The 23,468-nt window shown below is 44.2% G+C and overlaps 1 protein-coding gene across 4 annotated transcripts in view; it reads left to right on the forward strand.

The window, feature by feature from the left end:
• CEP131 (centrosomal protein 131) overlaps positions 1–23,468 on the forward strand; it is a 448,463-nt gene that overhangs the window by 245,563 nt on the left and 179,432 nt on the right. The gene's annotated exons all lie outside the window — the stretch shown is intronic.

Below are 23,468 nucleotides of genomic sequence, written 5' to 3' on the forward strand. Positions count from 1 at the left end.
AACCTTTGTTAAGGCTTCTCCTTTTTGAAGGTCTTGTCTGTTGAAGACTGTCCTCTATCTGAGATCAGTATTACAGTTTTGTAGGTCTTGTGTGACTCATCAGACCTGCGGGTTTCTTTTTGTTTGTTTTTTGTATATGTATGTTATGTATATTTTGGGAATAAATCCGCTCTTGGTCTAAAAGTTCCCTCAGACCCTCCACTCCCTTTCTTGGTTGTTCTTGGTTGTTCTTGGTCCATAACATCAGAAAATGGGTCTTGCAGATCATTCAGAAGGGTTTTTCTCTACCTTTTTTTTCTTCTTCTCCTCCTCCCATTCTGCCAACTCGAGAATGGCTGACGGAGGATCATTTACAATTACTCCAGGAGGAAGTTACAATTCTCTTGGCCAAGGGAGCTATATAAAAGGTCCCGGTTTCAGAAGTAGGCAGTGGCTATTATTCCTGCTACTTTCTGATTCCAAAGAAGAAAAAAGGCCCATTTTAGATCTTTGGACCATCAATCTCTTTCTCAAGAAGGAAAAATTCAAGATGCTCACCCTAGCTCAGGTCTTGTCTGCCCTAGACCAAGAAAACCGGATGGTAGCTTTGGACTTGCAGGATGCTTATTTTCATATCTCCAGCCTGCCGGCCCACAGGTAGGTCGCGAGCACTTTCAGTTCACTGTGCTCCCCTTCAGCCTTACCAGTTTCCCTCGGGTTTTCACTAAGGCAACTGTGGTGGTCGCAGCTCATTTGCACGGGTTCGGTGTGTCAGTCTTCCCCTACCTCCACGACTGGCTTTCAAATGCGTCTTAGCTCCAGACTGTTGTCTCTCACTTTCAGACTATACCGGACCCCCTGCATTTGCTGGGGTTCTCTATAAACATGCTGAAGTCACACCTGACTCCTTCTCAGACGTTCTTTCATCTGAGCTGTTCTGAACATAGTGCAGTTTCAAGGCTATCCTCCTGAGCAGCGAGTCCAGGATTTTCATGTTAGGATTTCGATGTTTCAGACTCTATCCCAGATTTTGGTGAGACTGACTCTAAGGCTGTTGGGCATCATGGCCTCCTGTATCCTAATGGTAAAGCATGCCAGGTGGCATATCTGAGCTCTGCAGTGGGACTTGAAGTTCCAGTGGGAATAGCATAGGGGAAATCTCACTGATGTGGTTCAGATCTCAGAAGGAACTGCGAAAGATCTTCAGTGGTAGTTGACGAATCTCGATCAACGGCAGACCCCTCTCCCTTCCCCAACCAGATCTCAAAGTCTTGACAAATGCGTCACTTCTGGGATGGGGCAGCCATCTGGGAGAGGTGGAGATCAGGGGAAACTGGTCTCTTGCGGAGTCTGAGCTCCACATCAGTTTGTTGGAACTCTGAGCAATTTGATTGGCATTGAAAGCATTTCTTCCCTCTGTTGAGGGGAAGTTAGTGCACATGTTCACGGACAACATCACCGCCATCTGGTACTGCAACAAGCAGGGCAGAGTGGGGCGTAGACCCTTTGTCGAGGGGCCCTGCGTCTCTGGACTTGGCTTGTACAGCATGGCAGGTTCTCTGAACGACAGTGCGTACAAAGTCAGCCGTCAATGCCTAGCCGATCATGAATGGCTTCTCCAGGTGGAGGTGGCGCAAGGTCTCTTTCAGTAGTGAGGAGAACCTTGGTTAGATTGTGCACCTCCGAAGAGAACTCCGTGTCAGCAGTAATGCGCGCTGGAGTTTCCAAGGTGCCTATCGCTCGGCTACGCTTTTCCTCGCGAGTGGAGCTCAGGCCTTCTGTATGCCTTTCCACCCATACCACTCCTGCTCAGTGTTCTGAAGAAGATCAGGAGTAACTCGGCCCATGTCATCCTTGTGACTCTGTACTGGGCAAGGAGAGTCCGGTATCTAGAGATTCTGAAGATGAGCATCGATCCTCTGATCAGGTTGCTCCTTGGGGAGAGTCTGTCACAGCAGAAAGGGAGGGTTCTCCACCTGAACATGTCAATTCTGCGCCTCTATGCGTGGAGATTGAGCAGCGGTAGTTGATGGCTTTTGACCTTCCTCTCGAAGTATCTAAGCTGGTATACACCTGCAGTGGGAAGAAATTTGAATTATACTGTACAGAAAGGTCTATTGACCTTCTTTTTGCTTCTCTTTCCACTGTTCTTTTATTCATTCTAACTCTTGCCCATCAGGGCTCTGCTTTGGGAACTCTCAAGGGTTATCTTTGTGCTCTCTCTGCTTTTTTGTGGCTGCCAGACCAGCCCTCTCTCTTTAAGTCTCCAATTGTACTTAGGTTTCTAAAAGGGCTGGCTCACTTGTTTCCACCCACACACTTTGTTATGCCATAGTGGGACCTTAATATGGTACTCTCTTATCTTATGTGTGGTCCCTTCGAGCTGTTACACAACTGTCCCCTCCAGCTGCTTACCATCAAGACAGACTTTTTAGTTGCGATTATATCTGCCTGGAGGATAAGTTGCAGGTGTTATCTTGAACACCTTCCTACATGATGTCTTTTCGGAACAAAGTGGTGCTTCGCACTTGCGCTTCATTCTTGCCAAAGGATTTGATCCCTTTCCAACTGGGTCAATCCATCAGGCTGCCCTCCATCTTAACTCCCCTGCATCCCTGTAAGAAAGAGGAACGTCTCCACCACCTGGACCCAAAAGATCATCGTCATTCTACCATGACCATACAAAAGAGCTCTGGGTGGACGACCAACTCTTTGTGGGGTTTGTTGGAGGGCAGGGCAGGGCAGTGCAGAAAAGTACCATCTCTCACTGGGTCATTCTCTGAATTAAAATATTCTATGCCCTGGCTAAAAAGCAGCCCTCTGGGGGATTAAGGGCTGGTTCCACCAGTGGAAAGGCTGCGACTACAGCCTTGGCTCGGGGTGTCCCAGTCCTGGACATCTGTCAGGTAAATGTAAAGAAGGGGTCCCCGCAAGGAGAACGTGTTGAGTGAAAACACACTAACACAATTTCCAAACAATTAAAAAATTAATCAAACTGTTACTCTTAAATAAATGTTGTCATTTATTTAACAACACTACGTATGAATCAGTGAAGCAATTACAATCACATTAGAAAGGTGAAAAGCCCCATGTTGGGAGAGGGAAAAAGGGAGGGGAGGAAGTGGTGCTCAAAAGCGGTGAAAAAGTTGGGGAAAGTACACAGACTCAGAAGAAGTAAATATTTACAATCTTCAAAACGTAATTGGAAATATTCCAAAAACAAAAAGCCAACACAGATTATGGCAAGTATTGAAAACACAATTCAACTGGGGACATTCTACGGTCACATATATAGTTTAATCCAATCCAGGGGATGTGACGGAAGTCCCAAAAGGAGGAAGTCGTCGACGTTTCGACCCCTACATGTAGGCTAAATTAAGTCCTTTACCGGGGTCTTCATCAGGACAAATACAGTGGGGGAGGGGACGAAGTGGGGCCGTCCTATCTGTAAAATTAAAAACCAGTGTCAAAACAATGAATTGGCTGGACACAACAGTCATCGTCCTGTTAACCATAGTGGTTGGGTAATAAAGACAAAATAAACCATGGAGTCCGGGCCACTGCGGGCCTCAGGACATGGACAATAAGAGCAGAGTACGCAATTAATCATGCTCTAGCTCAATGGTGTGGGTCATAGTTACAGAGGGGAACACTAACCAACAGGGAGTTTAAAAAAGCCATAGTAAAAGACACTCTATATGGTGGACACTCACTTTGGGGTAGAAACAGATCGCTGCAGTAGAGAATCCAATTAATATACTGCTCCTGGTAGGACTAGCTGCTCCAAGAAACTACCAACTATAGATAGAATAACAGTAACAATGATGTTAGTCTATTACTGAGAGTAATTGAAAGACATGTATAGTGGTATATAATTCAATTGTTATCTTATATTGGCTACACAAACATAGAGACACCAGAAGTTGAGTAAACTATGTTGCCAAAAGGCGGGTACCCTTACGGATTGGGATTGGGAAATATATCTTAATTAACAATGGGCACGTATGGTCAACCGGAATGGAAAGCCGCAATAATTAGCCCAAGAGTCATACCTTTAATTATGCCGACGTGGCGCCATATGAATATGTAGGCGAGGTCTGGGTGAAGTTAATTGTAGTACTGTCACGTATTCAAGCGCTGTAACAGAATGAGAACAATCCTATTGGTGACATAATCGAATGGGGGACAGACAGCTCCAAGTCAAAAAAGGGGCCGTGACATACCTCATAAGAGTGACCTTTTCTTTAATGGGTCCACGTTGGTCTTAGGTGGAACAAACTAGGCGAGTCCCGGCGGAAATCGCCATTTTTCAAAAATGCCAAGTAAGTGTTGTAGTGAATGAATCCTAAGAAAGGAAACAGATCGTGGTCAGGAAAAATCATCGGGCATTTACTCCCGTTTCCGCAAAGACCACTTGGTTGGGAGGAGGCGCAGGGAATAATCACTTACAGACAACCCACAGAACGAGGCGAGGTCGCTGCAGTCCGACTCGTCTCTACAAAACTCCGCCAGCAACTACGCGGAGTTAGGGGCGGAGCCACTAAAGGACCGAGGTCATGGATATAGAAGAATTACTTAAAGAATACAGGCGTCTCGCTGTGAAAGACCGACTCAAAACCAATGGCGCTCTTCAATCATGATCTATCTAAGCGGAAAGTGTAGTAGCACAATTAGAAAGCGGTTGTTAGATGGCGAATATTAGAGCTATACAATAGTCACCAAGGATATATATCAAAAATACGAGATGTGGTGGTAAAGCTCGTGCACTTCTCAAACATGAGTGTGTAGACGAGCACACGTATCGTGAGCATAAAGTGGTACATATAGATTCGATATTACATGAAAAACTCGTGCACCTATAAAATATATTGGGTATAACAGGGATGTGCATTCAGAAGTCAGAGTACATAGAACTCGCGCACTTCTCGAGCATGAGAGTGTAAACGAGCACACACATTGTTAACCACAAAGATTATATGAAAAAGGTTCATTTAAATTAAATGTACATGGGATGTCTCTTGCACCTCTCAAGCATGAGGGTGTAAACGAGTGCAAATTATGAACATCGAGTGCATGAGAAACATCATCTTAATGCTGCCAATTGTGCAAAACTGCTATCCTGCTCGTTCAGCCCATTTTTAATCGAGTCCAGGAGGGACATCCATTTACATTCACGTAAATTCAAGACCGATGCTAGATTACCCCCTCTCCTACCCAGGGACACCTTCTCAATGACTAACCATTTTAGGTCCGACACTATATGTCCGGCACTTTGCCAATGGTCCACCAGAGGGGCACCTAACACCTTGCATCGTAGTCTGCTACAGTGTGAAGAGATGTGGGACTTGATTTTTTGCTGGGTTTGTCCAACATAAACTTCATTACATGGGCATATTATAATGTAGATCACACTGCTTGTGTTGCAGTTGGTATGATGTTTTAAGGTAAAGACCTTGTTGCCATGTGTGAAAGTTTTAGTCTGGATAGTGGTCTCACAAGCTGTACATGTGCCACATCTAAAGTGTCCAATTACTGGTGGTAAGTTCCATAAACTTGTGAGTGTAGGCGGACTCTCAGGTTCCAAATACGAATGCACCACCATGTCTCGAATATTCTTCGACCTTTTGAAGGAATGAAGGGGGAGCTGTGGTTGATCAATCTCTTCCGCTACTAGAGGCCAATTCTTGTTGATGATTTGTTTCACTTCGTTGCTTCTTGTGGTGAAGGTGGTGACACAATCATTCGATTCAGCTCAGTAAGATCACGGGTTTCTGGATTCAGCAGATTTTCTCGCGGGTTGTACCATGCTCGTTTCCTAGCACGTCTAACCATACGGGCAGGATAGCCACGTAATATCAGGCGCTCATTAAGGATCTCAGACTCCTTGATATAATTGGCGCGTGTCTAGCAGTTTCTCCTAATTCTGAGGAATTGGCCAATGGGTAAATTATCTTTAAGGCCTCTAGGATGATGGCTCCCCATCTGTCAGGCAGCAACGTGGGCATCTTTGCACACGTTTGCCCAGCACTTCTGTCTAGACAGTCCGATCAGCTGGGACGAGCATTTTGCCGGTTTGGTCCTACAGGGCTCCTAGTTTGAGGTATTGCTTTAGACCCACTGCCGGGATGGTATGGCTTGGGTATCTAATTCAAAGGTAAGAAATCTGCCGCTAGAAGTCTCTATCAGATGAACAAGTTACTTCCTTTCGGTAACACATTATCTGGTGGAGACTCTATCTAGCTGCAGATTCCTTCCAGCCCCACCCATGCCTCCCTGCTTTGCGGACTAATTTTGTATGGCTAGGTATACTCCCCTTTTCAGGGCCCTAATTTTGCACACAACTATGTCTGTAAGTTCATGGCTCTGTGCTACTGGCGTGGAAAAAACTGACATCCGCACGTATTGGTGGTGTCGATATAGGTACTGCAATGCCATAACTGACTCAAACGATGTAGACGACGTCACACAGAGCCGAATGGAGCAACCCAATGACTTGTGCAAGGATTATTGCTCAGCAAAAGTTTCGGTATTCATCCTGACACCTTCGAAATTCAAAGGTAAGGAATCTGCAGCTAGATAGAGCGTCTACAAGATAATGCGTTACTGAAGGTAAGTAACTTGTTCATATAGCGCACCACTCATCTGGGAGCCTAATATGGCGCTGAAGCAGGAGAGGTATGAGCCTAGTGAGGGTCAGGGCTGGTGAAGAGCCGGGTCTTCAGTTTCTTGCAAATTCAAGAAGTGAGGAGGCAGCTCTGATCTTCAGGAGCAGGTCGTTCCTGGCTTTAGGAGAAAGGTAGCAGAAACACTTCCCCCAGATCCGGTTCTGTGTATGTCGGGGTGTGTGCGAGTAGGAATCTGGGCTGAGCTGAGGTGTCTGGTAGTGGAAGTTTGCGCAGTTGTTGACATGTGTGAGACTAATGCTCTGTAAGGCTTTGTATGTGTGGATGAGTAGTTTGAAGAGTGCTTGTCTGTGGATTGGGAGCCAGTGGAGCTATTTTAGGTGACGGGTGATGTGAGTGTGGGTTAGGAAGCTGAGGGTGAGTCTGTGTTGATTTCAGCATACAGTGCGTTGCTGTAGTCCAGCTTGCTGGTAATAAGGACTTGGGTGACCGCTCTGAGTATTGGTGGGGAGTCATTGAAAGATTTTTTTTTTGTGTGTGTGTGAGCTATGCAAGGGGGGGGTCAAGGACGAACAAAGGCGGGACCATTTGTAGAGCTTCGTAGGCGTTTTTTTTTATTGTTCAAGGAAACATCATTCAAAGAAATAACCTCCGTCTCTGGAGTGCAAAGAAAACAAACTAAGTAGACGGCGTCGTGGGTCTCAGAAGACGTGGTCAGAAGTCCTTCCTGGCTCCCTTTCTTGTCTTCGGTGCTCCACCCCGGGGGTCCGCGTGAGCTCTCCAGCAAGTATATGGAAAAGAAAGAAAACCCCGAGATTACTGTTTGGCTCTGGGTTCCGGGTATGGAAGAGGGGAGACTGGGAGTGAGGGGATCACCAGGGACTGTCGCCAGTTCTTTGAATACAGCCGAAACAACCGTAGTGTAAGAGACAGGTGCTGGATGTGTGCCCGGGGACGAGGGAGTGAAGTAACACACACACGCAGTCCCGTGACCTCCCTCAGCTCCTCTACCCGGTCCCACCCCGTGAAAAAACAAGTCCCCCTATGCGATCCCGTACCTTGTCGAGCCACACTTCTCCAGAAGTGCGGCGGGGTGACTCGTGATGATGGTGGCCTCCTGGGGTGATGGTTCTGCTGGGCTGACCGTCTTCTTCATCCTCCTTCTTTCTGAGCTTCTCCTCAGGAATGCTAGTTGGCTCTGGCTTCTGTACTCTCGTTCCTCCTCCGGATTTCGCGCCATCTTCTTCCTGGTGGAGTGTTTTTAGCGCCTCCTCTGTCCCGGATTGGCTGAACGATGGTGACGTCACGTCGGAGGTTTCCACCCCTGGGAAAGCCCAGGCGGCATTAAAGGGACCGTATGTGTCCTGTTCTCGGGGTGGAAAGGAACAGGTATTAAAGTCCTCGCCCTGCCCCGGACAGATAGGACCCCTGTGACCGTGTGGAAGCAGGAGATGGAGACTGTGTATACTTGGCAAGTCATGATAAGCTGGTTGTTGATTACACTTCTGAGGTTCTTCGCGTTGGTTGACGGAGGGGTGTTGGTCCTAATTCGGCGGGCCACCAGGTAGATGTCCAGAGAAAGGAGGTGGTTGTCAATGAGTTGGTTTGCTAGGAATTTATCATTTAATTAATGTCATTTGCCTCGTCGGGTAGAAGGAAGCTAGGACAGTAGTTGGCTAGTATCTTTGGGTCTTCTGAGTGTTTCTCTAGGAGGGGGGTGGGGGGAGTACAGTAGTGTGTTTCCAGGAGTCCAAGTAGGTGGATGTCATTATTGAGTCATTCAGGGTGAGGGCTGTGCTGATGGGATCCAGTCCTTCAATGAAGACGTAACGTGATGAGGACAGGATGCTACTGAGCGTATGGACTGCATGGTTTTTGTGGTTTCTTGAGTAGTGATGGTGGAACAGGTGATCAAGGTGTCTTCCTAATGTTGCTTGACATAGGCAAGAGAATGCGAGGATGGAAGGGTCCTTTTAGGGCTCAAGGTTATTTTTGATGCTGTTGATCTTGTTGCTGAAAAATAGGGACAGGTGGGAGCAGAGGTCCTGAGAGGGCGGTAGAGTGGTGGTGCTTGCTACTGGGGAGGCAAGTCTTTTACTAGGGCAAAGATTTACTTAGGCCTGTTGGTGCTGCATTTAATACAGCCGGTGAGTGCAGAGTGTTTAGTGGCTCTGATTTGCAGATGGAAGCGTCTGAGGGCAGATTTGTAGGTGCTGTTGGTGTCGCTGACTTTGGGCTGGATTTACAGTTCAAATGATGTGTTGCTCCATCACAAATGTGACGGATATTCTATCTGCCGTATTACAAGTGCATTATATCCAATGACACTTGTAATACGGCAGACTGGATATCAGTTCCTTTTGTGATGGAGTAATTTGTTTTCCAAACTTTAAATGAGGTCCTTTGTCTGCACCTGTGTTCAAGTTGCTTGAAGTGACATTTGCTGAGTCTGATCTCCTATGTGCATGAACCTGCTTGTGGTCTGGTTCTCGTGAATTAGCTGACTCTGATAGGAGACGGACTATATGCGCAGGTGGTGATCCAGGTGTTGCAGGTGGAGATAGATTTAGGGTTGTGGTTGTTGTGTTGAGGCTGGTGTTGTAGGAGTTCGAAAGACCAGGATGATTCTCAGATCTTGTTCCAGTCCTGTCGTAAATATTTGAAGATTTTCTTTCTTTAGTCATGTGAAATGGGTATTCTGAAGTTGATGAGTGTGTGGTCGAACTAAGTGATTGGTGTGGGATTGTCTATAGGGTTGTTGCTGCAGATGATAAGGATGGGAACCAGTAGGTGTTTGGTGGCGTGTGTGGGTCCTTCCGAGTCTGGGCATGTTCTTGAGAAGTTTGGTTGCATTGGGATCGGTAAGGTCCTCCAGTTGGGAATTCAGGACGCCAAAGAGGATGAAGACACTGGAGAGAGAATCGGGGGTGATTATGAGGTCCGCGATGGTGCTGCTGTAGTAGGTTCATGGTCCAAGAGGGCAGGAGGATGCTGCCAAGGGTGTAACTTGTGGTGATAGGAGTTTGAAGGTCAAGTGCTCCATATTGCTGGTGGTGCTTTATGAGTGGTGGAGCATTGGATGGATTCTTTGAGAATGAATGTTATGTTAATGTTAGATTGAATTTATACAGCGCCAATCACCAAAGGCCTCTAGGCACTAGAAGCGTGGACCCTGATCCGGGGTCCCTTGGTAGCCAGCACATGATAGGTGGATTTAGCCGAATGCCTCAGTAAACAGGGTGGTTTTGAGTTTCTCCCTAAACGTGAGTAGTGTGGTTTCCTTGCTTAAATTGTCCTGGAGCTTGTTACATAACTGGAGAATCACAACTGAGAAAGCCCCAAACCGACCCCCCCCCTCAATTAAGATTTGTTAAAGCGTTGGCAAGCCAATAGGCTAGCCTCAGATGACTGATGGTAGCGTCCAGGCACATAGGGCTTAAGGCGATCTTTAATATATTTGGGCGACGCTCCATACATTGCTTTATGTGCGATGTACAGGCCCTTGAACCTGACCCGCTGATTGATGAGTAGCCAGTGTAGTTGTTTTATCAGGGGGGTAGCATGAGCTCTTCTTGGTAGTTTAAAAATCAGCCTAGCCGCATCATTTAAAACCACCTAAAGGTTCCTTAAGTTTGTCCGGGAGCCCTATGTACACTGCGTTGCCGTAGTCCAGTCGTGACAGTGTTAGGGCTGTCTCGACAGTGCGCATGCTGAAGAAGGACAGCAGGGCCAAAGCTTGCGAAGTTGTCGCATGAGGCCTGTACAGCTCCCCACTACAGCTGACACCTGGTTGTTTAAGGTTAGTTTGGTGTCCAGTTTGATACCCAGACCCTTTACGGCTGGCACTGGTGTTGGGGTCGTGCTTAGTTCTTGGGGCCAAAAAAGACTTGACCAGGATGAGACCTCCGTAGTTAGAGCCAGTACCTCTGTCTTATCTGGTTCTCCTTCAGTGAATTGGAGGTCATCCAGTTCATGAAGAGCCGGAGGATATTCTGGACATTGAGCTGTGCTTGGGGACAGTTATCGACTCGTGCAATTAACTGGGTGTCATCAGCATAGTTGAACAACTGGCAGTCTAGTTTTTCCAGTGTTTCAACCAGCGGCTGGAGGTAAATATTGAATAGCAAGGGGAGCACTGTGGGACCCCCCCCGCACAGAACACCCTGCCTGACCTACATTCTCCTAATTGGACTTTTTGAGTCCGGTTTTCCAGAAAGGCGGTAATCCACTGAAGTACCGTCCCAGAAACTCCCAGCCATCTGACACGGGCCAGCAGCTGAGCATGGTCCACTGTGTCAAATGTGGGTGAGAGATCTAATAGGATCAGTGCCGAGAGAATCTTCTTGTCCGCTGCTAACCTTAATTCATCCAGCACAGAGAGCATCACCAGTTTGGTGCTGTTGTGGGCCCTAAATCTGCTTGTCGTGAGTGTAGCAACTGATGTTCTTCCAGGAAGGTCAAGAGGGCATGGAGCAGAAGAACAATTCTGCCTCCAGATCGGTTTGTCCTGTCCTGTCTTGTCTCGTCTTGTGTTTTTGCTGTGGGAATGACTGGGGCCAAACAATTTTTAGTTGCATGTTTAGTGAGGGAGTGAGTGTTGAGGAGTATGCAGGATAGGTAGGGGATGTAGTGTAGTGGAGGTGGAATGTATTGGTTGTGTGTGGGAGAGTGAGTTCGGTTCAGGAGGGTGCCTGTGAAATGGCAGGTGGAAAAGTAGAATGCACCTGAAGTGTTGGGTAGGGCTACAGCAGTGCTGGGATGTGCGTTCAGGTCACGGCGGAGCGGCAATGGGGGAGTGACGGGAGGGTGGGAAAATGGATAGGGTACCTGGCACAGAGCATGGGCTATGCATAGATGGACTTGTCTTTAGAGTGTCTGCTGCCCTTCTGCACTGCAACCTCTAAGTAAAGACATGTTTTGGTGGGAAGCCAATGATGTCACTTTCTGTGCAGATTTAAGGCAGGAAAGCCAGTGATGTCACTTCCTGTCTTCCACTCTAACTAACCATCTACAGGATGAGATGAGGCTATAATTTGCAGATCTTTGTAACAATCATATGAATTCAGCATAATTTACTATGAAGTCAGGCCTTTAGTCTGTTGATGCGGTGTTCCATTCTATGGCTTCTCCTGTTTTGTGAAAACATTCTTGGATGAGAAACAATGGATTTTCTGTGAACGTACAGTCCCAATTACTAGATATGTCTCTTGTCTTTTCGACAACTCTAAAGTGTAAAGGGTCACTACACCAACTCTTGATTTACAGTCTTTCTATAAAAGGTACCGCCAACGGTATGTAAAATTTAGAGGTTGCAGTCAACCTTTTAGTCAGTAGGAAGCAGGTCTTAGACAAACAACAATGACATTTACAACAACCAGTGCTTTAAATGTGCCGGTACTGTCCTGTACAGAGTCCCAGCACTTTTTTATTTTGAAAGGGAGAGTACCGGCACTTCTCAAGAGAAATGCTATACTTTTAATTGGAGAGTACCTGCACTTCTCAGAAGCAAGCATGTACTCTGGTACAGAGTACCTGCACTTCTACTTTTCCATTTCAAGCACTGGCAACAACAGATTCCTTATAGGCAGTACAGAGGCAAGGGTTAACAGAGAGTGACCATTGCAACTGTGTGTTTTATCTCTGGCTTTTTTGATGCTCTATGAAGCAGTTTTGACTCCTTTGTCCTGCAACAAGAACCTCTAGTTACTTACACACACGCACGCTCACCCCCCCCCCCCCCCCTCCGAACAACCCCCTCCCAACACCCCAAAGGGGGATTTGGAATTGCTTTCATCTGATCTGTGGGCACTATGATTTTACTTAAAGTACTTTCTTACTCCAAAATGAGGAGGAGGACTGAGGCTTATTTAGATATCAGATACATGCTATAAGAAGCAGAGGGTCAAAATTATATTTCTTCAAATTTGTGCTACCCTTCAGTACTGGTTAGTTTTGTTGGATCTGCAGAACATAGATTGTCATTCTCAGAATGTTTCTCCATTTTCAATTCAGTGGGTCTGGGGTTCATTCTCATTTACAAGAAGTCTCGTTTAATTCCATCTCAGAGAATTAATTACGAGTATTTCTAGATGCTTGCCAAATGAGGTCTTATCCTTACAGCATATGATACTTATCCATGCAATGGTTACGTTTTCTACTGCCCTTCATCAGACTGTGAGAGTGGGGTTGAGGCTTTTAGATCTAATTGCTTCTTGTGTGTTTCTAGTCCCACAAGCATGCATACGCCACCTTCAGTGATTACTGTGCCCATGTAATCAATATTACGGGAGCATGCAGGTTTACGTCTTCTTGGATCAGGTAACAATTCATTCAGTACGATGGTGGACTCTACTGGAGAAATCATTTCAAGGTTATTGCTTTCACCCTCTATCGCAGATCCGACATTGGTAATTGATGCTTAGATATCAGGTTGGGGAAAGCTGGGTTCATCTGTGCAGCTTGGCATACAATGCATTATGCAAAGAGGTGATAACACTGCATATCAGTTTATTAGAAACGGGTGCAAAGGCTTGCTCTCAAGGCCTGTCTTCATCGCATCAGGGACAAAAGTGCACATTCTAATAGAAAATACTTGTTCTATGGCTTATTGGAGTAAACAAGGTGAAGTTGATTGTCTTCCCCTGTCCATGAAGCAATACAGCTATGGCAGTGGGCAGTTGCTAGGCAAATTGGGCCTCCAGCAGCTCATCCAGTGGTGAGGAAGAATCAAGCAGCAGATCATAATCGTCCCTTATCTCACACATAACACAAATGGGAACGACACTGGAAAATTTTGTATTAGATTTTCAATCATTTGAGTGTTCTTCTGATAGATGTTTTCTACAATGTTCGAGCAGAAAACTTTGACAACTCTTGCTGCAGACCGGTTGCTCTGAAAGGTTTTCTAAGCTCAGTGTTCTTTGCACCCTTTCCACCAACTGATTCAGAGAGTCGATTTCAAATACTTCATTTCGGTCAAAGACCTTAAAAGCCGCATAAACAATTACATGTTCTTTTTTTTTTTTTGTAATTGTTTTTATTGAAAGTTGGAAGCAACACAACTATTGTTAATGACACATTGTTACAGTACATGTTAACAATTCCAATTCTTTCACATTGCAGGTTACACGTCGGTATAATATATTCGAAGTTACCAGTAGCATGTATAGTATTTCCCAACCCTCATTGTTCCCCGTGTAAGGGCGAATCGTCAAACGGCATGCATATCATTCCCCTGCTTTTCCAAGTCATTCAGATCTTGGTCCACTTTTGAGGACAACCTCTTCCCTAATAAATCACTCTTGCACCAGTCCATGTCATCTTCCCACTCTCGGAGTCTAGGCCCGCCCCCCACTCCATGTCTTTGCAATATTGCGTTTCGCCACCATACAACCCAGGGCGATCCAGGTTCTTTCTTTGGATGTAAAGTTGTTGTTGTCCCAGACATTAAGGAGACACCATCGGGGAGAAACCGTTACCTGTTTACCACACAGTGTCAGTATTTTGCCTGTTATTTTATCGCAGTACTTATGAATAATCGGGCAATCCCACCTCGGATGTATAAAAGTTCCCATTTGACCACAGTTCCTAGGGCAGAGTGAGGAATCGGAGACGCCCATTTTGGCTAGTGTCGTACACGTTTAGTATGTTCTATGCAAGCAAGACCTTTAGTTGTATTAAACAGAATCAAGAACGCACTGCCACCTCCCGGGGGGATGCCAGTGCTTCTTGCCACTCTTCAACACTAATATCTCAGACATCTTCCACCCACCTAGCCCGTATTTTCCCAAAGGTGATCTGGCATAATATTTTATATCTTCTTATAAGCTAGTGATATTGGTTTTTTTGTTAAATAGTAGTCTAAAAGTCTATCCTCTAGAGGGGAGGAGGCCCGGAGTTCATTTCCCCTAGGAACTGCTTTTTGAAGTGCGCTACACACTTGTATCAAAGGCTCCGCTACGCCAAATTCAAAGTACCTTTGGAGATTGCCAAAGGGAACTGTCTCCTCTTTCGCCCATGGGTCCCCAACCTTGGAGATTCCAATGAGGTTCCATTTATCAAACCCAGCTTGTTTGGCCAACAGACCCAGTTGCGTCGACTCCAATAGTGGAGTAACCAATGTTATCTAATTTTCCTCCCCAATGCGGCTGTTGCAGTATGCCATAGAGCCGTTGTTGTTGATGTTGGCGTGTGTAGTGGCGCATTGCCCTGCCCACCGTAAATCGTTCTTAGGTCATTTTCGGAAGGCATATTGTATCTGTCCATCCTGGACGCTGGATCTGTCCGTGGCTAGTGCACCCAGTCGTTTGTAATAGCAAGTTGAGCCGCCCAATAGTAATACTGGGTTTCTGGGAGTGCTATAACCCCATTGTACCCACTTTTCGTGAGCTTAGTCAGTGCAATGCGAGGGACACCATTATCCCAAAGGAGTGTACGAATCTCAGCATCGATCGCCCGAAAACACTTTAGTGGAACCAGATAAGGGAGCGTTTTGTAAAACACACAAATTGGGAGAGTGCCAAACAATTACATTTTCAATCCTGCACAGATAAACAACACATCTATGTTAAAACCACATAAAACAATACATTTAGAGGATTTTGTTTTTCCCAGAAATAGGTGATATGCGTATATGTGATAATAATAGTAAAGTGCTTTCACAAGTGCATTGGGACAGACAATGGGGAACACACTATTAGAATTTGCTTATATTTTAAGAGCTCTAAGAGACTTTCTTTTTTTGGGTTGGCTTATCCTATCAATTAAGGTTTAAATAGATCACCAACTACAAATGTGGCCCAAAAAAATCCTACTAGTCCTGGAGAACAAAGTGCAATATCCTAATACCAGAATTATAAAGTGCATTAATAATTGTATTTACATAAATAAATTCATACAAATTTATTAAAATAGCAAACACTTGCTTTACTGATATTAAAGTGCTTTGTTTGATAATTAATGTAATACAACAGTTATTGGTCATCATAATAAAAACGGATTTTCTCTACAATTAAAAGTGAGCCTACGTATCTAGGGCCAGATGACACAGATACTCGAGTTGTAACTGGCCCTGAGGGGACAGAAAGAGATAGAATCTTATACCATATGGACCAGATTACACTCAAGATATTTTCCCATTGAGAATACAGTGTAAGGTGTGATATCCGACCTACAAATTCTCAGTGCCATCCAATATTGGCAGGTTCTAAAGTACTACAAAAAATGCGACATCCAGCTCTTACGCTGCCTGGTATACTTTGGCCAGAAAAATAGATGGCGGTTGGTTTCTTCTGCTTCACTGCACACTGGACAGAGTTTACTGCCTTCAATCCGATCTTTCCACTTAGCAGTAAAAGGTGCAACACAGAGGACACCTAACCTAAATGTTTTATAAAGGGCTTTTGTAAAAGGTGGACAATGCCATCCGTGTAAGTCTCAAACGATGGGGTAGGATCTATCACTATAAACCTGATTGTTAATGTGCCGTGATTTTGTAATTGACTCGATTTCCTCTTCTCTGGCTCCTAAAAGAGTCTTAGTCTTTTTAATGGAGAGGAATTTATAGATGAAGGCAGGGTATGCCCAGATGTTGGTCCCTTGCTCACTTTGCCACTGGATTCAAGCTAGCCTGGCTTATCAGGGATGTTACCCCAAAACTGTTCCCAGGACGCTTGTTTCCGGTCCTGGTAAAACCTGGCTTGGCATTTCGGGCTATACTGTTCCCATGAGGAACCGGGTCAAGAGTGATTTGCATATGGCTGGGTCTGAACTGGAGTGGCAAAGTGAACTAAAGAACGATGATGGATTCAACCCAGATCTGTGACTTGGGTGACTGTCTGAAAAGTTTCAGTGCTCCGTCCATCATCTCCTTGTGTTTTCTTTGTTCGCCCGAAGTTGGCAGGATATGCCCAGACGTGCGTCCTTTACTCATGTATAAGACCTAAATTGTGTTGTAATCCTTTTCTCCTTTGTAGATCTTGTGTAGGGTGCAGGTTGGTACCGCTTTCTGATCTAGAGCTTAATTATCATAGACACACCAATTGTGTTGCCTTACGCAAGAACAACGTCCCCACTTTGCACTCCTACTTGGCATAAATATCATGATTACATAAAGTAATTAATGTTCATACAAATCATCATTGTTTTGAGATGAAAATCTTCATTCATTCAATGTTTCAGTATTCGTATTCTTTGTGTTCATACGTTGAAGCGTAAAATTAACTTTTCATTTTTTACAAATCCCAATGCATTTCGGGACAAGCCCTTCATAAGTGGAAAGTATCCTACAATTTAACCAAAATTCAAATATTAAATAATCCATGCGATTCAGCCAATTGATCTGAAATAAAGTATAAAGTGTGAATATAGAAATATTTGGGAATCGCCAATCCCCGATGAAAAAAAACTGTGAAACGTCGCTAGGTGACAGGAATCAGTAGTTAAAGTGCAAAAATCTTAAGGAAGTAATCATTCTGATGGTAAAAGTGCATGAAGCTGTTAAATAACCCGTAATTAAAAGTGCCAGCGTTGTAACTCACATGCAGCTCAACTAGATAGTTCAAGGGTGATCAGATAGCAAACACTGCAGTGCCAAAGAAGGCAGATAGAAAGAACGCCATATTGTGAAGTTTGTTATAAGTTGAAAAAAGTGCAACGCAATAAAACAAAAGTAATGGCCAAACAAATAAGATTGCATGCGTACAATTAGAAACAAACTGGTGCCCGAGTGACTGGTTAGTGAATAGCGACGAGGTTACTTAAAAGTACGTTACTATAGGGTTGATATATCCTCGTAAGCACTGGTAATGAAGGGTCAGCAAATTAACATAGCGTGAATCCGGTGGTAGAACACTATCCAAAACAGAATGAAATCCATTTACATACCGTTAGTTAAAAGTGAATTCGTCCAAGGACCGATGTCTCTCATTAAATATATTCGCATGGTTACATGCAAGGTTTTTTATAGTGTTATCGCTCAACGAGTATAGAAATAGAAAGAGGACTAAATTAAAAAGAGAAGGTAAATGTAAACATAAATCAGTGTCATCTTAAATGAGACAAATCCGGCTTAACTCTTCAAGGGTAACAGATGTGCACGAGACATAGAAATCGCGCCGTAAAACAAACGTAACTCAATACGCTAAACTATATGTTAAGAGCCAATGATTACTGGTTATGTGTCATGTTAATGATATTACCGCTCCAGAGTGTTGGGGATGAAAGAGAACTAGATTCCAAAAGGGTGGCGGAAGTTAAAAAACATCTGCAACATCTAATATAAGTCCAACCAGGCATAATTCATCAAGGATAACTGTTATAAAGAGGATAAAGAAATCCTACTGTAATCTAAAAATAATTATGACCACACAACTTCAAACACAAAATTGAGTGGTTGAAATGACACATAAATAAAATGATACAAGAGATGTGGTTAGAGTAAATGGGTCTAGGTGATCCAGTGTGCTGTTCTAATGTAAAAATAGGTGCAAGCAAGGAGTCTCCAGCAAACAAATTATTAACATGGGCTGGATAGGACACCTAAAGGTAGCAGCTCAAATTCAAACGTTTGTTTAAACCTTTAGGACTACATGAGTTCAGTTTTTTTTCCCCAACTTTTTTTGTTGAAGAAACTATTTCTTGTGTCTCTTCCTTCTTGGATGGGCATTGTTTCTAAGAAACTTCAATTGGCTTACATTGTGTTTGTGTTTAGTAAAGTGTAGAGCAGCCAGTGATCTGTCATTGTGATTTCGAATGTTGCTTTTCTATTCGGTAAGTCAAATTGTTGTGTTCTGTTCAGTTTTGCCCACTTAAACGAGTCCACATGGACATTTTGGCAACTAAACAACATTTTTATAATTGCAAGTGGCTGTGGTGTAAGGCTTGGTGGAAGTTCCTTATACCAGGTGCATAATGGTGTATGTAGCCTTTGATAATATTATTGCAATGTCCAAAATTAAAACATGGTATGGTTCCTTTGTAATCGAAAGTGGTAGCTGATTTAACTGGTTTGGTTAGACATTCTTTGAGGTTTTTCGTTATTTGGAATGCAAAACGTGGCAGCTGATTGAAAATCCCTTTGAAATAATTTTCTATTTGTGACATGGGCCAATGTTTCAATACAGTCCTCCTTAGTTGATGACTCTGGGTAGAAAATTTAGAAACAAATACCGATCTCTCTGTATTGTTTAAAAGTTTCACGCTTGTCAGCAATTGTTTTCGGTCTTTAATCTTGGAGCTTTCAATGGCTGTAGTCATAATGCTGTCAAGGTACTCTGTGTTTACATTTTTCAACCATTGTATTGCAATTTGAGTTGTAGCTTTCCTCAAGGGATGAAATCCTTTTGATTCTTAATAGTTGGAAGTAAGTAAGATGTTTAAGTGCTCTTTGATGACAGCTATTATAGTAAAACAAAGTGTTTCTGTCTGTAGGTTTGGTAGATCCGTTTGTTTCAAGATTTGTGCCCAGTGCTGTGATTTCCAAATCCAAAAATATAATCTGACTCTTACTCATACTGTTGGTGAAACTGATCCATTCATCAATGGTGTTGGTGTTCAAGTTATGAATAGCAGAGACAAGTTGTGGTTCTTGACCGTTCCATATCAAAAATATATCATCAATATATCCCCAAAAGGTGATCAGATTATTGGACCATTCAAATTTGTGAAAAATATTGTCTTGTTTGAACCGATGCATAAACAAATTTGCTTAGCACGGGGCTGCACAATTTCCCAAGGGCATACCAGAAAGTTTTAAGTAGAATTCTTCATTCCATGTGAAGTATCTGTGGTAAAGTGTGAAATGTAGTATTTCCATCAGAAATATTTTAAGGTCTTCATTCATCTTGTCATTAAACAAAAAAGATTCTACAGCATGTAATCCTTGGTCGTGAGGAATGAAAGTGTATAAAGATCGTACATCTAATTTTTGTCAAAATCAATACATTTTATTTTATTGAGGAAATCAGTAGTGACTTTCAAATAGGTAGACATACATTGGACGATAGGTTTGAGATGTCAATCCAAATAGCAGCCTGTAGGTTCATTTATGGATTTTCTAGTAGACAATTAGTCGGAAAAGTGGTTTCTGTAGATCTTTATGGATTTTTGCCAGCATGTATATGTATGGAGTACTTGGATAGTCATGATGGAACAGGGTCAAGACTAATTTGCATATGGCTGGGTCTGAACTGGGGTGGCGTAGTGAGCTAAAGAATGATGATGGATTCAGACCAGATCTGTGACTGGGGTTGAGTGTGTGAAAAGTTTCAGCGCTCCGTCCATCATCTACTTGTGTTTGCTTTGGTCCAGAGGTCAGACAGGCCCAGGGAAGTAAATGTCTGCTTCACATATTTTAACCACGGTAGCATCACCATTCTCTTGTGCCTATCCAAGGCCCCTGAGATCTAACCTAAAAGATTCCAACTCAGTGGTTATCCAAATACTCAGCTCATATAAAATTGGCTTGAGCGTCACTTTGAGGGTATATAAGTTCCTGCCTCAGGAATGTATTTGTGCAACTCCTTATTCTTCAATGTTACTAGGTCTCCAAAGTTCAGTCCCATAAACTGAGGCTGCCACTGCTTGAGCTCTCCAGATTTCTAAAAGAAGGGATATGCTACAGACTAATGTGGTATCCTCTCTCAAATCCGGGCTATTTTTGCAGACTACGCGGTGACCCGAGGAACTTATTAGGGGCTTTACTTCCCTCGATGCTGCTCAAATAAAAGGTTCCATCGTTTCCGCCCCTCTTGACTACTTCAAATCCTATTCTCACGACACGCTCCCTAAGGGTATTTCTAGCCCTCCGTGCTAAATATCATCCCATCCACAATTGGGACTAATTTCTGGTGCTCACACACCAGTCCTGATGATGATCTTGAATTATTAAGATCGAAATGCCGTCAACCTTAGTACAACAAAACTCCTGTTTCATTATATAAAATAGTTTAAAAGGAGTTTGCTTCTGTTGTCAATGTGGTGAATGTTTTTAGAGTTTTCCTTTATTTATCACAGCACACCCCCCTTTTTAGGTTGAGCCTAGCGCAGCATGCATGCACTGTCTGTTCTATGGGAGGCTTCTTGTGAGCACTCCAAACTTCTCCGTGTGGGTCTGACTCCTCCTACACATTGGATTGGCCTTTGCGTGTGGCTTTCAATAACGAAAGCAAACAAATGGCCAAAGGCGGGTGCATGTCCCACCTCCTTTGTAATGTGTGACTCCCATTTGCATTTTGCTCTCTGGAGCAAGTAGCGGCGCGCAGGGTGGCAGCTGCATTCCTGGTGGGTCAGGTTGCATGCAACGCTCTGCGCTTTCGCTTTTGCTTGTCGTTTGATGCCTGACAGACTGTATACTCGTAATCTGATCTCACCGCGCTCTTCGGTCCCTGGTGCTCCTTCGTAGTACTTTTAGTGTACGGGCCTAAATGGCTTTGGTGAAGGGATGCTTACCTGAAACAAGCTGCAGTTAGTTGATTCACAGTGTGATCGCCACATGTCCAGCGTTTAAGATTAAATTATTTATGCAGAGAGAGTCAGCCAGGTCTGTCTCTACGGAAAACATGTGGAGGAACATGCCAGGTTCTGGGCGCTTGTTTCTTGTCTTTAACGGCACAGCTGCGTGTCTTTTAAAGAGAAAATTTAGATCGTTATAAGCACAGATGGTAAAACCTTTTTTTTCTTACTGTGTGCTTGTTTTAATTTGCTTTAGGAGTAGTGTTTGTGCTTTGTTTACTTTGGGCGGCATGCTCAGACAAACGCGAATGGCCAATTTATTTGCCACGCCCCAGCGAGCTTGTTTACTGAAAGTCAGCATGTGTGTTTTTTTATTAATGCTTTTTATGAGGTTGCGTGAGAAATGCTGAGAGTAGGCGTGGTGGTTCAGTCACAGCTCTGCTGCCTGCCCAAAGCCCTGGTAACCCCTGACTGTGCTGAGCCGAGTGAGTGGAGCCTCGTGTCCTCATCATGCCTGGCGGCCAGCCACAAGAAACAGAGAGAGGCGAGCAAGGCCGTGTTAAATTGCAGCTGCTCTTCCCGGCCACCAGCCCTCACTGCAAAGTAAGTGTGCCTAGCCCTGGAGTGACCCATAAAAATAATTCTGTTGCTGGCGGGGTGTAATGCTGCTGAAGTAAAGTTCCAAATGTGCTTGGGCTGTGCTCTCGCACACAAAACACCCGCCACCAAGGTCCACTCGCTGCTCTTTCCATGCAATGTAGCACAGCCCGCTAGCCCCTGCTCGCAGCCAGCATGGCGTCCACGCCTGGAAGGCCAACCTGGGACCACCACTGCCACATTCAATCCTGACTTTCCATGATGGGGTCTGGCACGCCCTTCAGTGCTCTAGGATCTTGCACACCTTAGGCCGGTACTTCACTGAGCCTGGAGCACAGCCTGATGAAACAACATTGATGTTGGTTTGCACATCCCATGGTGTGTATGGTAAAGCCGGCCATCTTTGAACACCAGTATATCTAGGCTTTTCCGAGGAGCTAATGTAATGGATAATGTGCTGCATGGCTAAACATGGCTAAACTTTCTTGTGAGCACCGTATCTATATTCTCTTGAATAATCTGATATGAATATCATTGAATAACCCAAATATTTGACAAATGCAAAACAGAAGACGAGGCTTTTGGCTTACAGAAGCAGTTTTTTTAATTAAACGGTTCGGGAGAACAGGCACGAGGTCTGAGGACTGTCTCAATTTACATTGCGTTTTTTGCTCTCTTTATATTCGAAATGACAACAAGCAATAAAAGTTTAGGGCGTACCATATATGGTGAAGAATGTTGGTTGCTGTCTTAGAGTCATAAATTAATGGATAAATGGTTACCACAGGTGGGTGTCGACCTCACATGGGAACAGTGTGGCCAGTGGTGAATGTGTCTAGATGTCCGGGATGGGAAGCGCATGATCTCGACGTGTGCGAGGTCCTAATTGGCTATGTGTTCCTAACTCATGTGGGATCTGACTTTTTGGTGTTTTCAGAAGCGCTTGTACACCCTCTGGCCATTTGTGCTTTATTGGGGGTATCTCCCTTGACCGTTGTAATATTGTTGCGCCTATCTGTGAGATTGATCAAGAGTTTCCTGCCCTAGTGTTTGCCTGCCAGATACGCTCCCTCCCACTTGTGACCCATCAATCAGTAATCCCGGGCCTAGGTCACAGGGCTTGCCTGACTACGTACTTGCGTGTCAGGGTAGATGTGGAGATTCTATTAATAAGGATGATTGTTCATTATTAGCGATAAACGCATCATTATTACTATTAGCAACATCATTGTAACATGATTTTCTTGATTTGTTGGCACTATTCCAGTGGGTACTGATTTGGGACTCGTTTTAAAGGAGAGGATTCTGCAGGTAGTATTTATTAAAAGAAAAAGGTTCCTAAATCTTCCCTAACTGTAGTTCTGGTGGATTCTATATCTTCTTGCTGATTCCGCACCATCCTCCATGCTCCCGTTCTTAGTTAGTGCTGTTATTAAGATTCCCATGTATTGAATAATTAATCTTGTTGATTTTTTACTACAGTTTAACTCTTCTGCACTTTTCTGCATGCCTCGTTGGGTGCGAACAAATGTAGGAACTAATTCTAGTGTTCCAGGTGGTAGCCTATATTGTTTGGGTTTGTCACTTCATGTATAGGCAGAACTGTGAATGGTGTCGCATGCCGCCTGTGCTGATATTACTTGGGAGGGGGTGGGGGGATCTGGATCCATACTGGGAGATGCATAAGGTGAGGAATCTCCAACAAGATAAAGTAACCAGCAGAAATAGTTAATTTTGCAGAAAGTCTTTAAATGCTCAAATATGCACTTTACTGAGAAAGTCCTTCATTTTACTTTTAAACAGTGTGTCAAATGTTTT

This window comes from Lissotriton vulgaris, chromosome 7 (genome assembly GCF_964263255.1).
Source record: "Lissotriton vulgaris chromosome 7, aLisVul1.2, whole genome shotgun sequence".
NCBI lineage: Eukaryota > Metazoa > Chordata > Amphibia > Caudata > Salamandridae > Lissotriton > Lissotriton vulgaris.